Source organism: Morone saxatilis, unplaced genomic scaffold (assembly GCF_004916995.1).
Source record: "Morone saxatilis isolate NCDOM2014 unplaced genomic scaffold, NCSU_SB_2.0 Contig15, whole genome shotgun sequence".
In the NCBI taxonomy this organism is placed as follows: domain Eukaryota; kingdom Metazoa; phylum Chordata; class Actinopteri; family Moronidae; genus Morone; species Morone saxatilis.
The window spans coordinates 5,400,018-5,413,107 of NW_023339707.1; the positions used below are offsets into that span (position 1 = coordinate 5,400,018).

Consider the following 13,090-nt stretch of genomic DNA (forward strand, 5'->3'; position numbering starts at 1 on the left):
GTATTAAAGGGAAGCAGTAGTCGTCGTGTTCTTGACTGGTTTTGGGAGGGAGCTGATTGTGCTTGAGGCGTACACTAATTAAATCTCCCATATGGCAACTTGTACCGTGTCCACAGTGGAGGAGTCACTCATGTGAGAGATTGCTCCCTGGCAGAGAAGACAAGAAGAGAGGCAGGAAACAAGGCTTTTCCTCAGTTGCTTTCAGATGGTGGAGAGCAGGGTGAGGGCGGGGTAGGTGCAGGAGAGAGCAAAGGGGGCAAAGGATGAAAACTAAAAAAAAAAAAAAAGGAAGGGACAACAGAGGGTGAGGGAGCACTAAAGTACCCAAACTTTAGAGTCAGCCCTTATTGACGTCTTAGACAGCTACCATCCAGGCAGGATTCACTCCTTACACAAAATGTGCCACACAGATGTGGTGACGGGGGGGGTGGAGGGAAGGAGCAACAAAGGGATCCTTTCAGTCCAGGTCTCGTCCCAACAAGGCCATTCTCACCCAAGGCTGTATTGGCTGTCTTCATTGTTCCATCACAAAGCACACAGGTTTATTTTGAGAGAAAATTGGAAGGTTTCTCTGTCCACCATCACGACTGAGACACCAGCTTTAGTAGAGCCAGAGTAGATGACAGAACGGAGCATAAGCTGGGCACGCACGCCAAGCATGTCTGAGCTTATTCAGACTCTAATTTTTATAGTCTGGACTGTAATATTTAGAGAGTGTGACCAGAATCAACAACAGGAAGAAGGTATTATGGGTATAATTGAAAGGATGTTGATATCTGATGGACAGCAGTTCATTGTGCTCGGAAATGCCCTGCATCATAATTGGGAAAACTACAGACTGAACTGATTTTCATATTTAGTCATTTCTTCAACCCTTAACGGTAATGACCAGCAGTCAAAGTAACTTCCTGCCAAGAGAGTCAGCCATACTTAGCAGAAGTTACGGAGACTGGAATCTAATTTTTTTTGACTTCCTCCACATCCTGATTCTCCATCTAAAGACGATGGGTAACCAATACTCAGACAAGCTGCGTGTAATTCTATGTCGCTATTGACTTTATAATGTTAGCCGTGTGAAAGAAATGTAAAAGCAAAGTCAATATTTCACACTTTAGACTGGATAACACAAAAGAAGCAGATGTGACTGCACCCTCAGATAACCCTCAGCATATTACAAGTCATGCATCATTTGCATGGAGAGGACAATACCTCAGAGCATTGCGCACACACACTGACATTAAGATATGAGATGAATATTGAAAGCGCCATCCTTCCCACAGTACAAAACTAAGCCAGTTGTTATTGGAAGAAAATCAATCATGAAAAACAAACACAGTAGTCATGACAAACACTGTAACTCTACCCACTGGACACGGTCTGTGAGCTCATTCTTAATCAACATGCTGAGTGGCAGCAGGATGCGGCTGACGGTCCTTGTTTACTGTCATATCTCCATCTCAGGTGACCTTTTCTGCATCTTTTTTGCCATCAGCACATCGTCATCGGTGAGCCAGAGTGCGTAATGATGCTGAGTGGATGATCAGACATTAATGAATCAGATTTGCGCGAATGATGAACAACAATAACTCTAGTCTACGTTGGTTGAGATGGACAAATTTGTCTTATCTGATTCAGCCACAGGTCAGCTCCTGACCCACACTGGCTGTGGGTTTGATGGAAAGGAACAAGGAGATGATTATGTTTTGAAAGCCCACTGCCTAAAGAAAATGGTAGTTTTTAAAAATACCGATTATAGATCTCCTTGGGTAAAACAAAGCTTTACACTGTAGCCTTTGCTTCATAGATGTGCAGAATGTGTGCATATGATGCTTAGTTACTCTTCGGTACCTAAAAATAGTGATGACATCAATCAATGTGTTAATAATAGTTGGTCAGATGGGAGACAAATTCATTTTTTGATACCCTTGGACTCTTGGATAATAATGAGTCAGAGTGGCTCATCAGAGGGGGCTCAGCTGCTGCACGGAGCACAACAGAGATATTGCACACAAGGTCTCTTGCCACAGGGGCGATGGGCTGTTAGGGGAAACTGCTCATGATGCAATCCCACAGGAGACTAGAAATAAAACCATGAAGCTTCTTGATAGACCACAAAGTAGCTGCCAACTACCACACTGATATGTAGTGATTGATATATATATATATATATACACACACACATATATATATGATACATATATAAGGAAGTAGTCGAAAGTCAAACTAAAACCATCATGCTCCAGAAGGTCTGCTGAACTGGCAGAAGACATAGGAGTGTTATGGTTAATAACATTTTGTAGCAATTAATAGTTTATACCTTATTCCTGTGGCTGCTTTTTTAAGACATATAAAACTTACATCATTATGGAGAGTATTATTAATCTTGAACATTTTCTTCTTTGAACCCTGGCCTAAAGTATGCAGTTGGACATCTTTATGTCAAAACAACAGGTAGGACGATTAATAAGGCTGACTGATCTCATTTAAACGTAAAGGGCAATGCTGCATGACCCCCAAGTTCCCAGAAACAAGCCTGTGTGCTTTGTATAGCATACTAGCTTTTTGTTAGCATTTTCACAACCCCACACCCCTTCCTCTGCACTCATTTACACACAGTACAAGTACAGTACAAGGGTGTTTTCACACTGGTACCAACAAGACGGTTTTCAGGACGCAAGGCCGTTTGGCCAAAGAGTTTGAGGAGGAAACCTCCTGTAGACAGTCAGGCGTAGTTCAGAAAAGCGCTCTCAGGTCCACAACGAATGAGAAAGCCAACCATTCTAGGACTGCAAGAAACCTTACCTCCGTGCTGTGAATGGTGTGAAAACACTTGTTAGATGAAAGTCTGCACTTTTATGAGCCTTGTCGCACAAAAAAAATGCCTCAATTGAAGAGGGTGCTTGGTATACAAGGTGCATTATGGCAGGACATAACTAATCCCAATATTATGCAAAAGGCTTTGACAAGCAAAGTACCAGTGTTAATAGAATAAATAGCATCTTCTGTGTTGCATAAGACATACATTAGACATAGAATGCATACAATTTTGTCATGGATACATGTTGCACAATCTATCCACAGTTTCAAAGGATTATCGTGCGAGACCAGACATCTCTCTCGCTTCCAAATGTCTGAAGAAACGAGCCAGGGGCTGTATTCAAGTGGACCGTTTGTGAAACTGCCCTTACATCAGGTTACATAAAAGCTGTCAACGTGCCACTTGCTGAACCGGAACGTGACAAGGTTAAAGTGAGGTTGGTGGATCCCACCAACCTGAGTCACTGTCCACTTTATTGCAACTATTTATGTGCAAGAAAAAAACTGAAGTTAAAAAGCCCCAAACTGCAACAGAAGAAGTACACACACACACACATGCACGCACGCCTCTGTTAGTGCGTTTGTGTGTGGCATGCAAACAGGAAGTGAAAACAGAGCAATCACGCTGTACAAAAGCCAACACTTTTTTAGACGCCGAATCATTGACAAGAAATGTCTTTTTTTTCCTTTTCGAAGCAGATAGGCAGTGGTTCAACTCAGCGGGGAAGGAAAGCAAACAGTCTGCAGAATGAAGCTGTGCCTCTTGACACAAAAGCAGCAGATGTCCTTTCTGGACAGGAAGTGTGGCTTTTGTGCAAAGGAAGTATATGACACGTTTGACTGCCCGCTAACTGAACTGCCTAAAATGAGTTAAGTCTGATGTTAGCATGCAACCATACTGTAAAAAACAAATAAATCACATTGTGCTTTACACACTTGACTTAGCCCTTAAATTTGTGGTACAACAACCGCACTGTAATGGGACTATGGTTTCTATTTTTCAAGGCACTTACAAAATGACTAGTTCATAAGATCATGCTATTTGCTGCTACGGATTGAAAGGAATAAACAAACATGCAAAGCAACTGTCTTCATTGTTTACAGATATCATCCATTGCCACCCGTCATAGTACTTGGCAGGCTGACATGTCTAACCCAACATCCATCATCACCTGCCCCCCCCTCAGGCAGCGGGATCACTGTTTAACACCAATAACTGGTCTTGTGTCGTACGAGCTTTCAGACATCATCTCATATGACCAGCAGCCAGAGGGTCAGATGTGGGTTGGGGGGTGGTTTGCTAAATGTGGAGGTTTTATCAGCGAAGCGAAGAGGGGCCAGACAGTAAGGTGTGAAGATACAGAGGGACCATATGCTGGCGTGGCTTCAGCGTTCGCTCCACTGGACAGTGAGTAAGAGGCCTGCTGCCTTCGCGTCTGCCTCGTCTGCCTCTGAACACAGCTTTCTACCTGCGGCTAAGCCAAGTTCGTAACGGGACCCGACGAAAGCTTTGCTTCTTTGAGCCAAGGTCTTCACTTCGGTCGGAGACGCTGTGGAGTTGACAGGAATACAAATACACACCGCCGTTAAGTTCATAAAGCTGACCGTGAAACATACGTGTACACACTTTCTCTTAGCAATCACAGATCATTTCTTAACACAGGAAACTCTACACAGTCATAATGAGTATTTGGAAAAGCAGCGGGGAAATAACTAAAGAGAAGTAAGAAAATGTCATAATTGTCAAACTAGGTCAAGTGGCAACAGGGGAGTGAGCCAGGCGTACAGTCAGGCACATAGGTTTGAAGCTGCTGTTACACTGCTGGCAGGGGATGCTCCCTCGAGGGTCACTCAGACTCTACGGAGGATCCTCTTAATTTGCATGTTTACCTGCAGCAAAGGTTATCCATTAAACAGGGATTAATGGGAAGATGAATGTGCATTGAACGCGGCCACATGGCCCCTTGACTGACATTTTGGAAGCCGTGTGGATTACATCATACTGAAAGAAGTTTTTTTTCATATTTTATACAGAAGAAAAAAAGATCTGTTACTGTATTAGTCTTAAGACAAACGGATGTGATTGTACACAAGATTTAGAGGCACTGCTCATTGACCTACCAGACAAAAAGATCCATATTATAATTGGATTCAGATGAAAGACTGATATATGTAAAAGTCCAACATCAGTTCACTCTTGTTTATTAACCTCCATTTGGTAAACGTACTCTCCAGAGAAACAGAACATGTGAGACGTGACAATGACCTATACCGTCAATGCTATGACCTGATGGATTATGCACTTCCAGCTATACGAGCAAGTTAACATTTACATGTGTGGGAATTTAATAGCAAGACGGTGTAATGGGAATATCAAACGTGATTATGTTAAGACTTCTCTCGTTCTAGCAGGTTCAACATAATGAGACTAAAGATGGCGTTAATGAGGACCAAACTGGGCCTTTTTCCTGATTGCCCATGGCTACATCAGCCTTCACTAACAATGCCGGGCCATCTCACTCAATTCAGATATCTCACAAGAGAGCCCGTATATCAAGCACAGGCTCTAACACTTGTCAGGGTTTTTCCAGCAGGCCCTGAGAGCCCCTTTTCAATCCACTGCAGTTCCCACACCTACTGAAACACCCTTAAACAGAATCACAGATCCACAGATTCAGGACTTTTCTTTGCGGGTTCTCAGGTCACCAGCCTCAAACTCTCTATCCCTCCTTATCCAAGAGAAAACAACAACAAGCGAAAAACAATGTGTCCATTAATGGTCTCTCTTTTTGGGGAGAGGATTGGGGTGGCCAGCCACAAAGGGGGAAAGGGCAGTTCTGGAGAGGGAATGGGGCCATTTTGGGGTCGACATGGCATGAAATTGAATAAATAAATGAAGAAATCCCCTCTTTGTGGCCTGAGTGCAGCGGAGCCAGAGAAAGGCCCGTGGCGCTGCCACAATGAGGGTCCCCAGCAAACCTTAGCAGACTTCTTTCTCTCTGAAGCCGTAATTCACATCCCTCCCCAACCCTCCAAAAACACCCTCAGCTCCCCCCTCACCGTCCAACCAGTCCCTCGCTGTCTTCCAAGAGAAACCCTTTTTGGCAGAGCCAATCACCAAAACACAAAGTCTTCTTTGAGTCTTGTCCAGTTTTTTTTCCTCCCACTTTCACTCACTTCCGCTTTGAAGGACTTTAAACTTCAGGGCTCTTTTGAGTAACTCACATGGGCGGAAACTAAACACTGCGGGGGGATGAGACAGTGTCTTGCCCACAGAGGACATCTAGACAGCACTGGACCCGAGACTTCCTGTTTAAAACTGCACACTCATCAAGCCCGCATCAGCTCTGTTGCATTACTGAATGTATGATGCACATGATGAATATGTAAAAGACAAATCTTGCAGACACTTCTGCAAAATCTCTCAGCCAGGCTCTGGCTCAGCAAGCCTTTTCAGTCCATCAAAATCCTGCTTTCAAAAGGTTTCAGTGCTGCAAACATTTCAATCTTCTCAGCATCTCTTTCTGCTGTTGGCCAAGTTGGCATGAAGCAAGCAAAACTGAGGAGGGCCATTTATCTTATTTAACTACATGCCCCCACTTTCAAAGTGGCTGCATGTAATGAACGTGTTATAAATATCCTTTAAGATATCGCTCCTTTTTCAGGCTCGTTAAACATCTGTTAGAAAATAAAACAGAGAAGCACTCAACACTCGTTCTCACCCTGATAATGGAAATAGAAATAACGTGTCATGCATATGTGCTCTAAGATATGACTTTATGTTTATTTCCTCATTTGTACACTAAATGTTAACACCCAGCATCTGCTTCAAACTGTTAAAATGGTCTAACTTTATCTAGCCTACATTTGACTGTGTTTATTTATATTCAAGTACACCGCTGAGAAGACATATTCTCTTCACAGGGAACATGAGCAGCTTTCGCCTCGGCTAAATAATCACCTAATTTCATCTCTACCAGCACTGACACCCGGCACAGGTTTGTCACTGGGGCCCGTTTCTGAGTGGCTTTCCTGTTGAGGGGTGACATGTGGTGATGAGGAGATAACATCATGGACCAGATTGCAGAGGCCATCTGGACATTTGGACGTGAGGGTTCTGGTGCAGACAGACGTAGGGATCACAGACTGCATCAGAGTGTGGTGAGTATGGTGTTGAGTGAGCCATCAGAGAGCCGTGAAGCTCTAGCGTCGAGCGGCAGAAAAAGATGTAGCACAGCTGATCATTGACGCCACATGCAGTTCGTGATTTGCTCCATTGTTCCATAAAACCTGTACACGGGTGTGTTTCAGAACCAAAACATGCGTTTGAGAGTGCCACACCTAGCATTCAGCTGGGCAGACATAGACAGTGTCGTGGTACAGACAGAGTGAAAATGGTGGTAAGGAACCAAATGAGTGTCCCACACTACACAATAATGGTCATTTGGCAAAGCAGGGGGGGAGATCAGAGAGAACACCCACTGGTTCTGAGTCAAACTGTTTCTACCAACCTGATAGAGAACAGTATTTAATGCGCAGACAGACGGTGGCTAGTTAAAGCCTTTTCTGTATCAAAAAGTCTCACTCTAGCTCTGAAAACACTGCTGCAGCTGACCTACATTCTATCTCAACTTCTCATTTCGGCAGCCGCTAATGCGGCAAACACTAGTGCTGGTTTCCACTTCTGAAAGTGATGCTTCCAGGATTTTGATTCACAATAGAACATCTCAGTGCAAAGCAAAAGCACAGCAGAGAGACACCAGAGCGTGGACCTTATATTGTGACTCACATGTAATCCTATGATGAAAAGAGACAATAGTCCTGGTAAAGCCCCATTAAACAAGGGCTCCATTCACTCACTTTCTTCTGACACAAATCTATCCTGTAAAGGGTCACGTAAATCACAGCTGGAGGCGACAATCCCCAAAAACTGGCTGTGGTAATTCATCATGTCAAAACGTAGTAACATTTCCTAAAAGGTTTCCTGTCAGCATGTGAGAACAAAATCATCACAGTAACAGCTCAAGCATGTATGACTCGAGCCTTTAATCGTGCCATGTTAGTTGGCAAACGTGTCATCACACTGAACAAATGCCAAAATAAAAGCCCTTCAGCAACTCGGCCCAAGAATTTGTCAGCAGCTGTCGTGAACAGTTACAACAACACGGTCCGCGGCCCCTTTAACTCGTGGGGTTAAATAACACAAACAGCCAACGAGCTCCAATAATTGGTGGAGTGGAATTGTTTATCTGAAATAGTGTTTAACAAAGTGACAATCTCCATACGATGATTTCAGCATAAGCCTTCCTTGTTTTCAATTCTTTAAATGCTGTCTGTTTGTAGTTGTGGCAACCAGCAATGTTCTGTCTTCCGTGCATCTTCCCACCACGTTTACGCCGTTCCACCACTCACTCAGGCTGTCACACACACCACGCTCTATTGGCATTCTTCCTCTGAACAGGGCATCAGACACACTTTTCATTCAGTTTTGTCACAACATGTGTACCAGCAGTCTTTCAGAGGAAGAGAATCATATGTTGACAAGCAGACCGGAGTCTACAGACATACCAAAGAAATGGACGAAAGAGAGAAGAATGAACTGGAAAAGAAGAAGAATTCATAGATTGACATTTTTCACCCAATCTGGGTAACCACACAGCGATATTATTTGGAGGAATACGTTTCAAATGAGGTAGTGTGGATCAGTCCAGGGTTTTTTTTGTGAAAGTACTTCTGTACCATGGAATAAAAGACAATAGAAGACCTACATTTGAGTGTGTTGGGCAGTGTGTGATGTGTGTGTGTGTAACACTCCTTTGTCCCATTGTGTCGTGTGAACAGCTTCCTGGCTGGACAGCACACAGGCCAGGCATTTACTCTGACCCACCCTGATGGGGCAACACTTCAGCAGTCCTGTAATCTAACCCAGGCTTTATCAACCATCTTTGCCATATTCTCTACATTTAAGAAGCTTTGTGTGAAGTTGCTCTACGTTGTTTTGTTGTTCAGCATTTTTCTCTGACCTCTGACCCTGAAAGAAACCACACATCTGGTTGTATTTGAGAAAGCAAACAAGCATTGTAAGCCTGCTGCCACAGTCCGTAAACCAAACAGGAAGCTCCCAGGGGAGCGTCTATGCTTCTGCAGGTATCCATCCATCCATCCATCCAATCCATCCATCTTCCCGTCTGTTCTCAAAAACATGCTGCCCCCTTACTGCACCCAGTATCCACCCTGAGAAAGTCTGTGTCCCAACTCTGTCCGGGTCATGATCTCCAAGGGGACATTAGAGATCTCATGTTGCTGCGCTTTTACAATTCAGACCAGGTCACCCACCGTATCGTATGACAGCCTGTTGAAAAGCACTTCACAGGGGCACTTTTCACACACACATGTAGCGTCTCTTTTTTGGTGTTTGCTCCGGCCATAAAAGAATTCCCTGTTCACACACAGTGCATCTGAAAAGTCTCTCTGGTCTGCGCTCTTGACATTGCATGGTCTGATATTTTGAAATCAGTAACCTGATCCAATGCTAATGACTTCTGGTTCATGACTCTGTTACCTCCACACACCTCAGATTCCACAGCACCCACTCCTTTAACTGCATAACCACTAACAGAGAACCACTCAGAGAGAGAGACGTTAAATCCTTTAAATCCCTATTGCAACCAAAAGGATGATAGAAACATCCTTCTGTACTGATCAAGTGAATGGCTTTTTTCCTATGCTAATTCACAGCTGTAAGAACCCGCAAACATCTCTCGTGGAGGGAGGGGGTGGGGGGTTTGACATCATGCCTCCGGGTGTTACAGTGGTTTAGACTTGTTAACTTGAATTCTTAAAATTCCTGCTGCAGTCTTATGCCTCAAAGAAATGGCTTATCAACACACATGACTTTAAAAAAAAGCACTAAGATTAAGTTGGAAACTGGCGTTTGACCCCATTTATGCAACATGCACGTCTGGCACTGTTGTGTTTTTTTGGGGGAGTTTTTTGGTTGTTGGCCCGACGGTGGCTAGTTGGACATTTTTAAACACATCACCTGACCCTACTCTGTATCCCATCACTCCAGTCGAGCTAAGCAGCGGAGAGTTTAAAGCCCAATAAAAATAAAACCCTCACAAAACCCCAGCAGCCCGCCATAGTAACTGTTCTACCTGCTGTTAGGGCTCCACTGGCTGCTCTTCCCTTTCCCTCTTGCTATATCTGTGATGTGTGCCTGTGTTTGTATGACTTCAGCCGGGCTGAGGTTGCACTGAACTGAAACCACTAGCATTGTGGCCAAGATGAGAAGTTAGAATCTGAAGCTATTTATACCCCCCTAGCCCAGAGAAACTTCATGCTGGTCTTTCCCACCAAGTGGGGAGGGCTGGAAACATGGAGCGGAGGAAGAAAAAAAAAATAATAAAGAATGGAGAGAGAGAGGTAGACACAGGCTCAAGTTTGGAGAGGAAGCTCAAGGCTGGCTTCCTGCGCGTCTGTCTTCCTGGGCACCGGTCGGATAATGTGTTTGTATGCATGTACACGCGTCATCCTGTTTGCTTAGCAAGCCTTGTCAGCAGTAACTACAAGTGGACATACAGAGAAAGACAACAGCAAAAGTAGAGAAAGGTGTGAAGAAAACGCAGCTATAAAGCGTACGTGCAGTCACACACCACACTACACTATCATTTATCCACACAGACACACATCAGTATTAGACATGTGCAATCTCACTTGTGTGTGGCCCAAAGCAAGGGTCACAGAGGCCAGGATTTCCAGATGTTTCCTATTATCTCGCGGCCCCTGACGAGACCTTCCTGGTCACCTAACTCTCTGTCTCTCGCTTCTCAGAACGGAGAAGGAAGGTCACAAGCTGACTAATTTATTGGCCACACTGATTCCACTGTTGTCTTTACTGGATAGGAATCACAGAGACATTAAGTCGGTGTGGTCAAAAAAAAAGAAAAGACAGCAGCTTTAAAAATGGCTAACCCCCATTTAAATGGTTTTTAAGGAAAATCCCTGACGTCTACTGGGTATGACACCGCTGACTGTATCCCTGTCATAGATAGCCTACATTTTGGTGGATCATGACGGGGAAAATCCAGTTGCCTGGATTAAGTCAACAAAACACTACCCTGGAGAAAATCCCCACTAATCTATGGCACTAAAAAATGATCAATTCAGACACAAACATGGGAATTTGTTGCAACAAAAGCCTCAAGTGTGTAGCTTTCACCATAAACTTGGAACTGAAACGCAATCCGCTTCTTTGAACGAGACTGCTTCCACTCTTCCACCTTGAAGGGGCAATAGATTTACAGATTTGCAATAATAACACTGAGCAAAATGATTCCTTTAATCCCTCTTTTCACACCCCCCACCCCCTTTCTCACCTCTTCCCCCCACCATCCCTACATGCTCCCCTACAGCACGTTGGATGAGCTCGTTGGCGTCGGTAATTGCCAGGGGATGAGTGACACGCAGAATGGCTGAGATGCCAAAGCCGGATAACCGTCTCCTTTGTGTGTCATTGCAATCTGCGACTGAGAAGCGATGTTGCACGGGGGCTAACGATCCAGGAGGTTGTCGAAGAGCACAAAGCGAGGTGGAAAATAAATCAGCGATAAGGCAGTGGAAGGGTGATGTGGGCAGTCAAGAGCGAGCTGCCATTCAGCGTGCGCCTGTTCAATTTCTACCACGGACACGGGGGGGAAAACCCCACTGTGGCTGAGGACCACAAAGCCATCAGGCTCCTACAGATAAGGAATAAGCTGCGGGGGTCTACATAGAAAATCAATATACTGAAACGGCTATGATAAAGTATTTTGGACTTAAATATAGACATGACTGACAACATGTGCAGATATCTCCGGTGTGGCTATAGTGGAGTTTGATAGCAGAAAATGTTTCATTGATCTAAACATCATTAGTATCAACAGTCACGCTGAGGTGAACCAAAACTTCCTAGTCTGAAATGACAACATACAGGATGAGACCGAGGCATCAGGAAACTAGAAAGCACTGCAACCTCAGACCATGTTGGACTTTCAGTTATAGGTGCAGTTCACTTTTCTTGACTGGGTAAAACCCCTCTCGCTGTCCAGCTGTGTTATCGCTATTCCCACCTCCATGTATGACTCTCAGAAGGTGCATACATCTACCAAACATTGTCAGTGAGCTGCCATAAGGGATTCTGAGCTACAACTGAACGAGATGAGGCAGGTTCCGAAAATGCACACACACAAAAACATGAAAAACATCACTGATCATCACAAAATCACCTGATTCTACACTAGAACCACTCACTCACTCGCTTTTCATTCGCCGTCTCTCCTTTAGCCTCTTCACGGAGGGACGACACATCCCTCAACCCCCAACCCTGCGCCACTTTATATCTTTGCTGAAACCATATGTTCTGAGCTCCCCTAGCCAGACTTCCCTTATCAACACCACAGTGAGCTGCATGGCGACAAAGCCCCGGCTCCCACTGAGGGAAGGGGAGCGGGCTCGGCTGGACCCTGGACGGAGAGCTTGGGAGGGATTTGCAGAGGATTTTTTGGGGTTTTTTTATGTCCATGTACTTGTTTAGCAATCTAAACCACTGCCACACATTTCCATATGGAGATTCCGTGTGCATCGGAATGGTCTCGTGTACGCACAGCATATACTATCACATACAGGGCACATTAGTATAGAGCAGCATGCTTTGGCACCAAGGCTTGTTTACACAGTATGAGCCCACATGTGAAGATGACTAGTCATGAGGGCAGTTATATGAATCTCTATCTTACAGAAACACCTGGCATATCAGTTCTTATACTAAAAATTTGATTCTTTGTTTTAAGTAGTGACCACAGAGCAGCATTTATTATCAAACTGCAGGTGTGGGAGAGTTAAATGAGTATACAATCCACAGCCATGAATCCAAATCCAAAATAAATCCCATAGGTTTATCACAACAAGGAAATGATGGACTAAATGTTAATCGCATTAGAATGCAGATTTGGATGTAGAAAGGGCGTTCTATGCAAAGACACGTGATAACAGAATTTCTCTCAAGCCTGACCATATCACTCCCCTCTGGCTATAGCCAGAGGGGCTATACACATGGCTTAAATCAAGACATGCCAATTGATGTGCTGATGGGGAGGAGCGCGGTGGAGGGCACCGGCACTGACAGCTTTCAGATGTGCACAAGAAAAAGCTCCCAGACTTCTCTGATAAATAATTGGGGCTTTGTCTATGTCATTATGCCGGAACTGGGTTTGGGGGGGGGGGGGGGGAAAAA

The 13,090-nt window shown here is 44.5% G+C and overlaps 1 protein-coding gene across 1 annotated transcript in view; it reads right to left on the reverse strand.

Annotated features, from left to right (window-relative positions):
- The window catches only part of prex1 (phosphatidylinositol-3,4,5-trisphosphate-dependent Rac exchange factor 1), a 77,009-nt gene that overhangs the window by 61,581 nt on the left and 2,338 nt on the right, over positions 1–13,090 (reverse strand). The window lies entirely within an intron of this gene.